Raw genomic sequence first — 13593 nt, 5'->3', positions numbered from 1 at the left:
AACCTATTTAATTATTTATTCAAACTCCAATCTACATTTAATTAGGGTAGGTGCTGGACACTGAACCTATTTAATTTACTATTCCAACTCCAATCTACATTTAATTAGGGTAGGTGCTGTACACTGAGCCAATTTTATTGACTATTCCAACTCCAATATACATTTAATTAGAGTAGGTGCTGGACACTGAACCTATTTAATTTACTATTCCAACTCCAATCTACATTTAATTAGAGTAGGTGCTGGACACAGAACCTATTTAATTTACTATTCCAACTCCAATCTACATTTAATTAGGGTAGGTGCTGGCCACAGAACCTATTTATTATTTATTCCAACTCCAATATACATTTAATTAGGGTAGGTGCTGGACACTGAACCTATTTAATTTACTATTCCAACTCCAATCTACATTTAATTAGGGTAGGTGCTGGACACTGAACCAATTTAATTGACTATTCCAACTCCAATCTACATTTAATTAGAGTAGGTGCTGGACACTTAACCTATTTAATTTACTATTCCAACTCCAATCTACATTTAATTAGGGTAGGTGCTGGACACATAACCTATTTAATTATTTATTCCAACTCCAATCTACATTTAATTGGGGTAGGTGCTGGACACTGAACATATTTAATTTACTATTCCAACTCCAATCTACATTTAATTAGGGTAGGTGCTGGACACTGAACCTATTTAATTTACTATTCCAACTCCAATCTACATTTAATTAGGGTAGGTGCTGGACACTGAACCAATTTAATTTACTTTTACAACTCCAATCTACATTTAATTAGAGTAGGTGCTGGACACAGAACCTATTTAATTTACTATTCCAACTCCAATCTACATTTAATTAGGGTAGGTGCTGGACACTGAACCAATTTAATTGACTATTCCAACTCCAATCTACATTTAATTAGAGTAGGTGCTGGACACTGAACCTATTTAATTTACTATTCCAACTCCAATCTACATTTAATTAGGGTAGGTGCTGGGCACAAACCCTATTTAATTATTTATTCCAACTCCAATCTACATTTAATTAGGGTAGGTGCTGGACACAGAACCTATTTAATGTACTATTCCAACTCCAATCTACATTTAATTAGGGTAGGTGCTGGACACTGAACCTATTTAATTTACTATTCCAACTCCAATCTACATTTAATTAGGGTAGGTGCTGGACTCTGAACCAATTTAATTTACTATTCCAACTCCAAACTACATTTAATTAGAGTAGGTGCTGGGCACAGAACCTATTTAATTTACTATTCCAACTCCAATCTACATTTTACTAGGGTAGGTGCTGGACACTGAACCTATTGAATTAAGTATTACAACTCTAATCTACATTTAATTGGTGTAGGTGCAGGACACTGAACCAATTTAATTGACTATTCCAACTCCAATCTACAGTTAATTAGAGTAGGTGCTGGACACTGAACCTATTTAATTTACTATTCCAACTCCAATCTACATTTAATTAGGGTAGGTGCTGGACACTGAACCAATTTAATTTACTATTCCAACTCCAATCTACATTTAATTAGAGTAGGTGCTGGACAAAGAACCTATTTAATTTACTATTCCAACTCCAATCTACATTTAATTAGGGTAGGTGCTGGACACTGAACCAATTTAATTGACTATTCCAACTCCAATCTACATTTAATTAGAGTAGGTGCTGGACACTGAACCTATTTAATTTACTATTCCAACTCCAATCTACATTTAATTAGGGTAGGTGCTGGACACAGAACCTATTTAATTTACTATTCCAACTCCAATCTACATTTAATTAGGGTAGGTGCTGGACACTGAACCTATTTAATTTACTATTCCAACTCCAATCTACATTTAATTAGGGTAGGTGCTGGACACTGAACCAATTTAATTTACTATTCCAACTCCAAACTACATTTAATTAGAGTAGGTGCTGGACACAGAACCTATTTAATTTACTATTCCAACTCCAATCTACATTTTATTAGGGTAGGTGCCGGACACTGAACCTATTGAATTAAGTATTACAACTCTAATCTACATTTAATTGGTGTAGGTGCTGGACACTGAACCTATTTAAGTTACTATTCCAACTCGAATCTACATTTAATTAGGGTAGGTGCTGGACACTGAACCAATTTAATTTACTATTCCAACTCCAATCTACATTTAATTAGAGTAGGTGCTGGACACTGAACCAATTTAATTTACTATTCCAACTCCAATCTACATTTAATTAGAGTAGGTGCTGGACAAAGAACCTATTTAATTTACTATTCCAACTGCAATCTACATTTAATTAGGGTAGGTGCTGGACACTGAACCAATTTAATTGACTATTCCAACTCCAATCTGCATTTAATTAGAGTAGGTACTAGACACTGAACCTATTTAATTTACTATTCCAACTCCAATCTACATTTAATTAGGGTAGGTGCTGGACACAGAACCTATTTAATTTACTATTCCAACTCCAATCTACATTTAATTAGGGTAGGTGCTGGACACTGAACCTATTTAATTTACTATTCCAACTCCAATCTACATTTAATTAGAGTATGTGCTGGACACAGAACCTATTTAATTTACTATTCCAACTCCAATCTACATTTAATTAGTGTAGGTGCTGGACACTGAACCTATTTAATTTACTATTCCAACTCCAATCTACATTTAATTAGGGTAGGTGCTGGACACTGAACCTATTTAATTTACTATTCCAACTCCAATCTACATTTAATTAGGGTAGGTGCTGGACACTGAACCTATTTAAATATTTATTCCAACTCCAATCTACATTTAATTAGGGTAGGTGCTGGACACCGAACCTATTTAATTTACTATTCCAACTCCAATCTACATTTAATTAGGGTAGGTGCTGGACACTGAACCTATTTAATTTACTATTCCAACTCCAATCTACATTTAATTAGGGTAGGTGCTGGACACTGAACCTATTTAATTTACTATTCCAACTCCAATCTACATTTAATTAGGGTAGGTGCTGGACACTGATCCTATTTAATTAACTATTCCAACTCCAATCTACATTTAAATTGGATATTAGCTGGACAATGAACCTATTTAATTGACTATTCCAACTCCAATGTACATCTATTTAGGGTAGGTGCAGTGAACTCTAACTATGTAGATTTGTGTCATAAACTCCCTACCCATATCCCCTATCTAACAAAAATTGCACTCATAAACATTTCTAAGTAGATCTAAATTAAATTTTGAAAAATATTAATCTAATTGTTAGATGTATAATCATAGTTCTATATTATTATTAGACTAAATATTAACATCTCTATATTAATATTATAACCACTCCCCACCCTTATCCCATTTAACACAAAAATCCACTGTGAAATTTAATAATTTATTTTATATTTTCCAATTAATAAATAGAACATTGTAAATTGTAATTCAAATATTTAATTTCGACATTCATAAATTTTTTATTGTCATTTTCAAATTAATTTAATTTTTTATACATATATTTTTAAAACACCACCCTTATCCCCTATGAACTCAACCTCCCGCTCCAACAAATTAAAAAAAAATCTATTTTGTAAAATCCTTTTTCGAAATATAAAATTTGCTTTATGAATTCAATAAAAATTATTTATAAAATATAATTATTTAATTTTATACTTTTTAATACACTCCCTACCCTTATGCCCTGTAAACCCAATATCCAGCTCCTAAAAATTAAATAGATTTTCTAATTTCTAATTTCATATTTTGAAAATAAAATTTCATATTTCAAAATTTATATTTCTATTATAATTTTTAAAATTATATATTGTTATTTTATATATTTTTAATTTATATATTTAATACACTCCCCATCCTTATCCCCTATAAACCCAACATCCCACTCCTAACATTTTTATAGATTTTCTAATTTCAAATTACGTATTTAAAATTTTAAATTTCATATTTCAATTTTTAAATTTCGAAATCTATTTTATATAAAATTATTTGCAAATATATATATTTTTATTTATATTTTTCATACACTCCCCACCCTTATCCCCTATAAACCCAACATCCCGCTCCAATTTTTTTTATATATTTTCAAATTTCATATTTCTAATATTTAATTTCGCATTCTAATTTCTATGAAATATTTTTTTACATTAATATTTGTATTATTTATATTTTTAATACACTCCCCACCCTTATCCCCTATAAACCCAACATCCCGCTCCTAAAATTTATAATACTTTATATAAATAATTTATATTATAATTAAACATTATAGCAAATTTATATAACTATTTTTATTCATAATATATTAAACACATATATTTTTTAATGTCGATATTTTGACATTTCGATGTTATATGTGGACATTATATGTGTCGATATTTCTATCATCGACATTACTTATCTCGATATTATTGACTATACATTCTAATCGATATTTTTGACAACGATATTTACAACATCGATATTTCTTACCTTCGATGTTTCAAACTCGATATTATTGCAATTCGACATTGTTAACTCGATATTTTGACTGTGCACCATCAGAAGTATAGAGGGGACCATCCTTTATTAGGATCAATATGAAAATGAGTGAGCCAAGTTGATCTTCATGCGAGAAAGGATGGTTACTTATTTGTTTATAACTCCATATGAAAGCATTGGCTTGAAAGTGGCACAGTGGGCACAAGTGGAACCGTGGCGTGGCTCAGGCTAAATACATATGGAGCTTGTAGGGGGATGTGGTATGTTTGAAAAACAAAATACATATTTGTCAGACAATGTTTATTTCCTTTAAGACAACCATAATTACTTATTTGCATGCAATTATATAGGAATGCATTGAGGTGAGGGCAACCAGTTTGGTGCCACCTGTGGTGACAAATTTAGCTTGGCTCAGGCAATTCACATATCAGAAGTATAGAGGGGGCCTTACTTTATTGGGATCAATATGAAAATTAGTGAGCCAAGTAGATCTTCATGGGAGAAAGGATGGTTACTTATTCGTTTATAACTCCATAGGAAAGCATTGGCTCGATAGTGGCACAGTGGGCACAAGTGAAACCGTGGCATGGCTTAGGCTAAATACATATGGAGTTTGTAGGTGGATGTGGTATGTTTGAAAAACAAAATACATATTTGTGAGCCAATGTGTTTTTCCTATAAGAGATCCACAATTACTTATTTGCATGCAACTATATAGGAATGCATTGAGGTGAGGGCTACTAGTTTGGTGCCACCTGTGGTGACAAATTTAGCTTGGCTCAGGCAATTTACATATCAGAACTATAGAGGGTGCCTTCCTTTGTTAGGATCAATATGAAAATTAGTGAGCCAAGTTCATCTTCATGGAAGAAAGGATGGTTACTTGTTCGTTTATAACTCCATGAGAACGCATTGGCTGGAAAGTGGCCCAGTGGGCACAAGTGGAACCGTGGCATGGCTCAGGCTAAATGCATATGGGGCTTGTAGGGGGACGTGGTATGTTTGAATGACAAAATACATATTTGTGAGCCAATTTGTTTTTCCTATAAGACAACCACAATTACTTATTTGCATGCAACTATATAGGAATGCATTGAGGTGAGGGCAACCAGTTTGGTGCAACCTGTGGTGACAAATTTAGCTTGGCTCAGGCAATTTACATATCAGAAGTATAGAGGGGACCTTCCTTAGTTAGGATCAATATGAAAATTAGTGAGCCATGTTGATCTTCGTGGGAGAAAGGATGGTTACTTATTCGTTTATAACTCCATAGGAAAGCATTGGCTTGAAAGTGGCGCAGTGGGCACAAGTGGAACCGTGGCATGGCTCAGGCTAAATGCATATGGGGCTTGTAGGGGGACGTGGTATGTTTGAATGACAAAATACATATTTGTGAGCCAATTTGTTTTTCCTATAAGACAACTACAATTACTTATTTGCATGCAACTATATAGGAATGCATTGAGGTGAGGGCAACCAGTTTGGTGCCACCTGTGGTGACAAATTTAGCTTGGCTCAGGCAATTTACATATCAGAAGTATAGAGAGGGCATTACTTTATTAGGATCAATATGAAAATTAGTGAGCCATGTTGATCTTCATGCAAGAAAGGATGGTTACTTATTCGTTTATAACTCCATAGGAAAGCATTGGCTTGAAAGTGGCGCAGTGGGCACAAGTGGAACTGTGGCATGGCTCAGGCTAAATGCATATGGGGCTTGTAGGGGGACGTGGTATGTTTGAATGACAAAATACATATTTGTGAGCCAATGTGTTTTTCCTATAAGACAACCACAATTACTTATTTGCATGCAACTGTATAGGAATGCATTGAGGTGAGGGCAACCAGTTTGGTGCCACCTGTGGTGACAAATTTAGCTCGGCTCAGGCAATTTACATATCAGAAGTATGGAGGGGGCCTTCCTTTGTTAGGATCAATATGAAAATTAGTGAGCCAAGTTGATCTTGATGGGAGAAATGTAGGTTAATTATTCATCAATAACTCCATATGAATGCATTGGCTTGAGGGTGGCACAGTGGGTACAGGTGTTAACATTGCTTGGCTCAGTGTTAGTCCTTCTGGAGCTTGTAGGAGGATGGATTGTTTTTAAAATGATTGTGATCGAATGTGAATTTCTTATAGGGAAAGTAGGATTACTTATTCAGTCAGTCAGTCAAGTATGCTTTATTCGAGATAAAAAACTCATAAAAGCAAAACACCTTTAAAACCTTACATTCATGACAATGATAATAAAAACATATTTACAATCACAAAGAAATGTAAAAGATAAAGCTACAAGACTTCCATTTAAAAATTCAATTACGAGCCACAAAATTCATGCAAAGATACAACACCAATGTATAATCAAGTTCTCAATAGATAATTGAAAGGGCAGGAGAAGGACTTCATTTCACTATACATCCTAATATTGTGCCAGAAAAGTTCTTCTGATTGCCCATGCCCAGCCTAGATATTTCGCAACAGCCACAGCAATAATGGGGGAAGAACTAGTACATATCATTCTAAGTGCCACAACACTATCCCTTGTACCAAGCTGTTTACACATGGCCTTCAACCAGACACGTCGTGGTAAACAGTAGGCCGCACATACAAACAGTAGATGGGCAATGGTCTCTATGCAGCCTTTACAAGATGGACAAAAGTAAGTGTTGCCCTCAGCCCATCTCCCAGTTAGCGATCTAATAGGAATGGACCCCACCCTGAGCTGGAAGTATAACTTTCTTTCCTGGGGCTTGGTTATAATATCCCAGTAAAGCTCAAGGGAAGGGCAAGATTTCCATTCGAAGTACTGGCCCTCCAACGTAGAAGGGTCAGCATCATTCCAATTCCTATAATTTACTGTTTCCCAATACTTTGCTTTTATAATTTCCTTAGCCGGAAACTGGACCTCCTCTGGTTTCTCCCAAAGCTCATTCAAACCCAAAGACCCCAAGGATCTGCGCAGATCCCTTAACCAGCCTATCTTATGAAATTTGTCCCGGATGATTACATCCAGGAAGCCCCTAGTATAGTGAGCAAGTTCAGGAGTGACCCAGATGCGACGCCAGTATAGAATGGGTCGCAATCTGGCCATGTCAGATATGGCTTTCCTGCCCAACTCGCAACGTAGCGGCTTCAAGGGTGTACTTTTAGGGAGTGCAATGAGGTTTCGGAGAAACTTATTTTCAGTGAGTGTTATTGGTACCAGGTTGTCATAGCCCCAAAGCTCAGCGCCGTTTAGCGCAGAGCCAACTGCTTTGGCTTCATATACTTGAAGTGCTGGCTTGATAGGTCTTGTCAATGATTTTTTATGCTCAGCGCTTATGACACCTGTGTTTTGGCGGAATTGGAGAGCCGCCATTTCCATATGTTTCTTCCACTTAGCACCCTTATCAATATGGACTCCCAGGTAGACAAAATCTGATACTATTTCCACCTTCTGGCCATCCAAGAAAAAGTTCCCTCTGAAACTGGGATGAGCGTTAAAAGTCATGAGCTTTGTTTTTGCCACATTTACGTCGATGCCACGATCCCTGCAAAAGTCCTCGAAAATGTTCAGAGCACGCTGAAGGCCACTAGGGGTTTTGGATACTATCAGTGTGTCGTCTGCAAAAAGTAATATTGGGGGTTTTCAATCCATCCAAAACTGGAGCATCAATAGACGCAGACAGCATGCGCTCCACTACACCATTGATATATAGGGAAAAAAGTGTTGGCGCCATGGCACAGCCTTGGCGTACCCCTCTTTCCACTGGGAACTCGTCAGTTACCTGGCCATGCCTACCCCACTGGATCTTTGCATGGTTGGCCTCGTGTAATCTCATGACCAGGGATAGAATCTCAGGTGCCATACCCATCTCACTTAGGACTTTCCATAGCAAGGAGCGGGGGACTAAATCGAAAGCTGCACGCAGATCGATAAAAGCTGCGTACAGACTTCCATTCCCCAACTGCACTATTTTCCAGTGTAGCAAAGTAAACCTAAAAATCGGGTCTACTGTGCTGGTCAATTTGCGAAATCCGGCTTGATAGGGTGATAGTACATTTGATTCTTCTACCCAGTTCATAATCTTTGTCAGGGTCATTTTTCCTACAACCTTCTGGACCGTATCTATTAGGCTGATGGGCCTATAATTCCCAGGTATTGTTTTATCTCCCTTTTTTAATACGGGTATTATTACTGCCCCCAGCCACGATTTTGGCACTGATGCCCCTAGAGCTACCGCATTTGCCAAATTCAAGATATACTTCCCCCAACAGGTTTTATCGTGAAGGAAGACATCAGCGGGCACCCCGTCTGGTCCTGGAGCTTTACCCCGCGCCACTGTATCTAGGGCCATTACTACGTCGGTTCCTAAAAAAAGGCGGTGATTTTAAAACTGTAGTTACCACAGAGTCTCCCAAGAAGTCCTCCAGACGACATTTATATTGGGGCCCAAAGTAGTCCAGCCAGCTACTCTGTGAGACATAGTTTGAGGGTGGTTCAGGGATGCCACCTTTCCCCCACTTAACTATATTCCAGAATAGTCTGGAATCTTTGGCTGAGCTGGCGGCCTTGAGATCTAACCAATGCTGCTCATCCCAGTCCTTCTTAGCCTGGTGGACACTAACCTTATACACCCACCTCGCTTCCCTCACCGCAGCTGGGACCGTGCTCTTAATAGCCATCCCCAATGAACTTCTTGCTGCCCTGCACTGTGCGTTGTACCACCCTGTTTGTTGTGGGGGAGTTTTCTTGCCAGGTTGCACCCGTGCTACCCTATAAAAGTGACCTTTGATTAGGCCAAAAAGTGTGCAATGGAGGTTAGTGATCTCATCCATTGCTCTACCTCCCTCCATTCCCATCTTCAGCATAGCTTCCATGACTACAGTGGTGGTCTCCAGTTCCTTGCTAATACTATCCAAGGCCTCTTGGTTCACCACTACTTTGGGCCACTTGACTCTTCTCATGTCGTTCGTTGGAACGAGCTCTGGTATCCTCTCTTCTGTCCAAAATTGTGAGACAACGGACCATCCCGTTGTCAAAATGGTAATGTTCAGCACCCTTTCACTGTGAACCCACTGTGGTTCTCTTCAGGTAAATCCATAAACAATAATAATCCAATTCACTGTTTTTGTTTCAAGATTCTCATATTTATTGATTTCATTTCATCATTTTGATTATTTGCGTTATTTTCACGACATTTGGTATTGACATTTCCCATTTACCCAATGCATTTCGGGTCTATAGTGACCCTTCTTCCGGGGTCTCTGTCAGAAAAATCAAGAAAACTGCAATCAATGTCACAGCCATCTCAGTGTGTACAACTGTTATTTAAGTAAACATTTTAGCATTCTAGTGCATGCAAAAATTCTGCGTCTTCACAAATTATATAACATTCAACCCTAGCCCATTAGGTGAATGCCTCACAGTAATACGCTCTGTATCTTAAGGGATTACGTCCCCGAAAACGACCGTCAAAATTAAATCAAGTTACCAACTCAACTCTAAAAATGTTCTGTTAAACACTGTGTCCAGCCTGATGTACTTGCTCTAAATAAAGAATAAGCAAACAAAAAATCCAAAAGTTTCTAGCGCATAACAAACAAACATCCTACTCTTCGTTCTTACTTACTCGGAAATGTGCCTGTCTTCAGATTTTCAAAATATCGACCAATCCGCTACTAGCTCACATAGGAGGAACGACTTTAAGCTACGTGCTGCACTGTGATTGGATACACAAGCGGTCACGTGACCGCCATCACGGACTCGATATCAGCCCTCATCTAATTCAAAAACTGGTTAATGCGTGTAGTTCACTGAATGTAATAAGGCTAAACAGTCTAAAGGGTTGGTCTCTCAAAGTGAAAATACGGAGATTACGATGTATTTATGAATTACTAACTGCTGTACGCGCTATATCACAAACTATATGTGTATGTTCATAACACACTCTAATTACTTCTTAAATACTAATGATCCCCTGAAGTAAAATGCAAAAGACTAAACCATAATAAACAGTACAAATAAACATTGCAAATAAACATGTACACAAAAATAGTGTCGGCCATTTTGAATAGGGAAGTTCTTAAATTTCATGTTATGCAGGGAACAATTGTCAGCTCTCCCAGAGTCACTTTATAAAAAACAGGATAGTTCTATCCTGTCATTCAAACCATTCGGTTGTAAGCTGCCCATCTTCTTTATCCAAAAGTATTCAGATCTCAATCTTTGTTTGTGTAAGTCTCTTTCTGGATGATGCTTTAAGACTTCTAGTATGGTGAAGCGTAATTGCGCAACATTGTGTCCAGCTTCCAACCAGTGTGCACTCACTGTAGATTTCAAGTTCTTCAACCGAATATTACTCTTGTGCTCTGTTATTCTGATTTTAATTTTTCGTTCAGTTTGGCCTATGTATAATTTACCACATGGGCATTTGATGCCATAAATTACGTTTTTCGTGTCACAAGTTCCTGAGTGTAACAAAGACAATTTCTTACCCGTCATTGGGTGTGTGAAAAACTGTCCAACCATCACGTTGTTACAATGGACGCAATTTTCGCATCTCTGCATACCTTTGTAGTTGGTTGCTTCCAGATTAAATCTCTTTTTCAGAAGTTCTTTCAAATTTTTTGGCCTGCTGTATGCAAACGTTATCCGTTCAGCTACCAGTGGTTGCAAGTCAGGTTCCTGTGTGATAAGTGCCCAGTGTTTCTTCATAATATTGACTATCTTCACTGCTTGTGTCGAATGTTTCAAGACACATACTGTCATTTTAGTTTCACTTCTTTCCTTAGTCACAAGCAAAGATTCTCTTTTCATGTTCAAAACTTTACTTTTGGCTTCTTCCAGTAGAGGTTTGGGATATCCTCGTTGTGAGTACTTTAGGATCTGTTTGTCGATGGTGGAGAGTGCTTCTTGTGAGTCTGAGGTAATTCTCTTTTGACGGATAAATTGAGACACTGGGAGGTGTTTCTTTAGAGAGTGGTGGTGAAAACTTTGATAGTGTAGACCACTATTTCTGTCCGTTGGTTTAGTGTACACACTTGTTCTTATCCTGCCCTGTTCAAGGTGAATTTTTACATCTAAAAATGCCAATTCTTTCTGGTCCATGTGGTGAGTGAATTTAATGCGATCATGTACTGCATTGAGTCTTTGGATGTTGTTGATCAATTCATCTTGTTTGCCCTTCCAGATGAGGAAGATGTCGTCAATGTATCTCTTAAAAACCATCAATCCAGTAGTCCAGTTCTGATTGTGAATTATGTTGTCATGCTCAAATTTAGCCATAAAGGTATTTGCGTAGGACGGTGCCCCCGCAAACCCCATGGAGGTCCCACTGCACTGTTCATAAAAATTGTCTTCCCAGTTAAAGTAACTGTGTAGTAGAGCAAACTGTAGTAGTTGCAACAGCAATGTTTTTTCTCCTCCACTTACTTCATTATTCAATAAACACCATTCCATCGCTTCAATTCCCTCACTGTGTGGGATTGAGGTGTACAGGGCTGTCACGTCAATGGAACATAGCCATATTTCTTCATCGTTTGGAATGTTCACTGTGGCTAACATGTTGAGAAATGCGGTGGTATCTTTTAAATGTGTGCTCCATTTCTGAACTAAAGGCTGTAGGAACCAGTCTAGGTATTGACCCAGTGGTTCCGATAGTGATCCACATGCAGAAACTATCGGTCTAAAGGGCGGTCTCTTGGGGTCCTTATGTATTTTGGGGAGCATATAAAATTGAGGTCTCCTGGGATGTTTGGGATTCAGAAATTGGTATGTCTTCAAAGTGATCCATTTCATCTCTAAGGCTTTATCCAAAATAGTCTTTAGTGTCATTCCAAAAATTTCTGTAGGATCTTGATCCAGTTTGTGATATATATTTTCATCCTGAAGGTGAGCCTGTACACTCTCTTTGTAGTAGGTGGTATTCATCACCACTATTGCGCCCCCTTTATCTGCCTTTGTTATGGTAATGTCATTGTCGTCTCTCAAGGTTTGTAAAACTTGCCATTCTTTTCTGGAAAAATTGCTGGTGGTTCCACTGGAGTATTTGATTTTTTGAATCTCAGATGTTATAATTCGTTCATATGCATCAATGGTTTTGTGTGAGGTCGGTGCACAGAAAGTGCTTTTGGATCTAAATTCTTTCAAACCCGTCTCAGGTTTTTCACTCGGTGGAAGATTATTAAAGAAGTTCTTTAATCTCAAATTTCTCATGAATTTGTAAATTGATATTTCAGTTTCCTGGGCATTAGATTTATATATAGGAACAAACGTTAGACCTTTATTTAGTACTTTGGTTTGATTCTCCGTCAATTGTTTGTCCGATATATTGATAACTAGGTCAATTTCGGTTTCTTTGGTCTCAGTTCTCTCTCCACTACTGTTTCTTTTACTTGCGTTTTTTCTTTTTCTTTTTCCCCTCCTTGTTTTGAGGGCTCTGTTATTATTATGCTTGTTGATGGAGCATTGTTTGCTGCTGGACTGGTGTCCAAAAAAGATACTTTACTTTGTTGATCTCTGCGTTTCTCCTGTGTTATAGGTCTCCTGTTTTGTGCTGCTTCTGAATCAGATACCACACTCTCCTGTGATGAACTGACATTGGTCTGTGGTTGTTGCCACTTCCTTTGATTGTAAACTTCTGCCCAGCTGTACACCTCTTCAAGTTTATAATCTATTGTATCTCTTCGGTATTTTTTGATCTTCCTGTCCTCAATATCTTTAGCATATCTTTCTAATTTTTTAGTGACTTCTTCAAGTGTGGCCGATAAGTCATCAAATTGATTTAGCTCACTTTTTATGTTCTCCAGTTCCACTTCAATAGTTTTCAATTCTCTTGACAACTCTTCCACGATCAGCAAAATAAGATCCAAACTACATTTATTCAGAATTTGATACCATTTTGTAAGGAAAGCCTTGTTGTTCCTGCATAACATGGGTTTAAGTGCTATTCTTAAACCCCTCGGGATTCGTTGATTTCTGTGATAGTGTATTAAAGTTGTTGCGTGCAGTCTTTGGTTTATTTCTCGTTTACTTACATATTCCAATTGTTTTAATAATTGATTTATAGTACTTGGCTGTGGGCTGAAGGCTCTAGTTTCCTTGATCAGACTGTATATTTC

The sequence above is a fragment of the Lissotriton helveticus genome, chromosome 12, assembly GCF_964261635.1.
Source record: "Lissotriton helveticus chromosome 12, aLisHel1.1, whole genome shotgun sequence".
Taxonomy (NCBI): domain Eukaryota; kingdom Metazoa; phylum Chordata; class Amphibia; order Caudata; family Salamandridae; genus Lissotriton; species Lissotriton helveticus.
Note: the sequence above shows the minus strand (reverse complement) of the source record.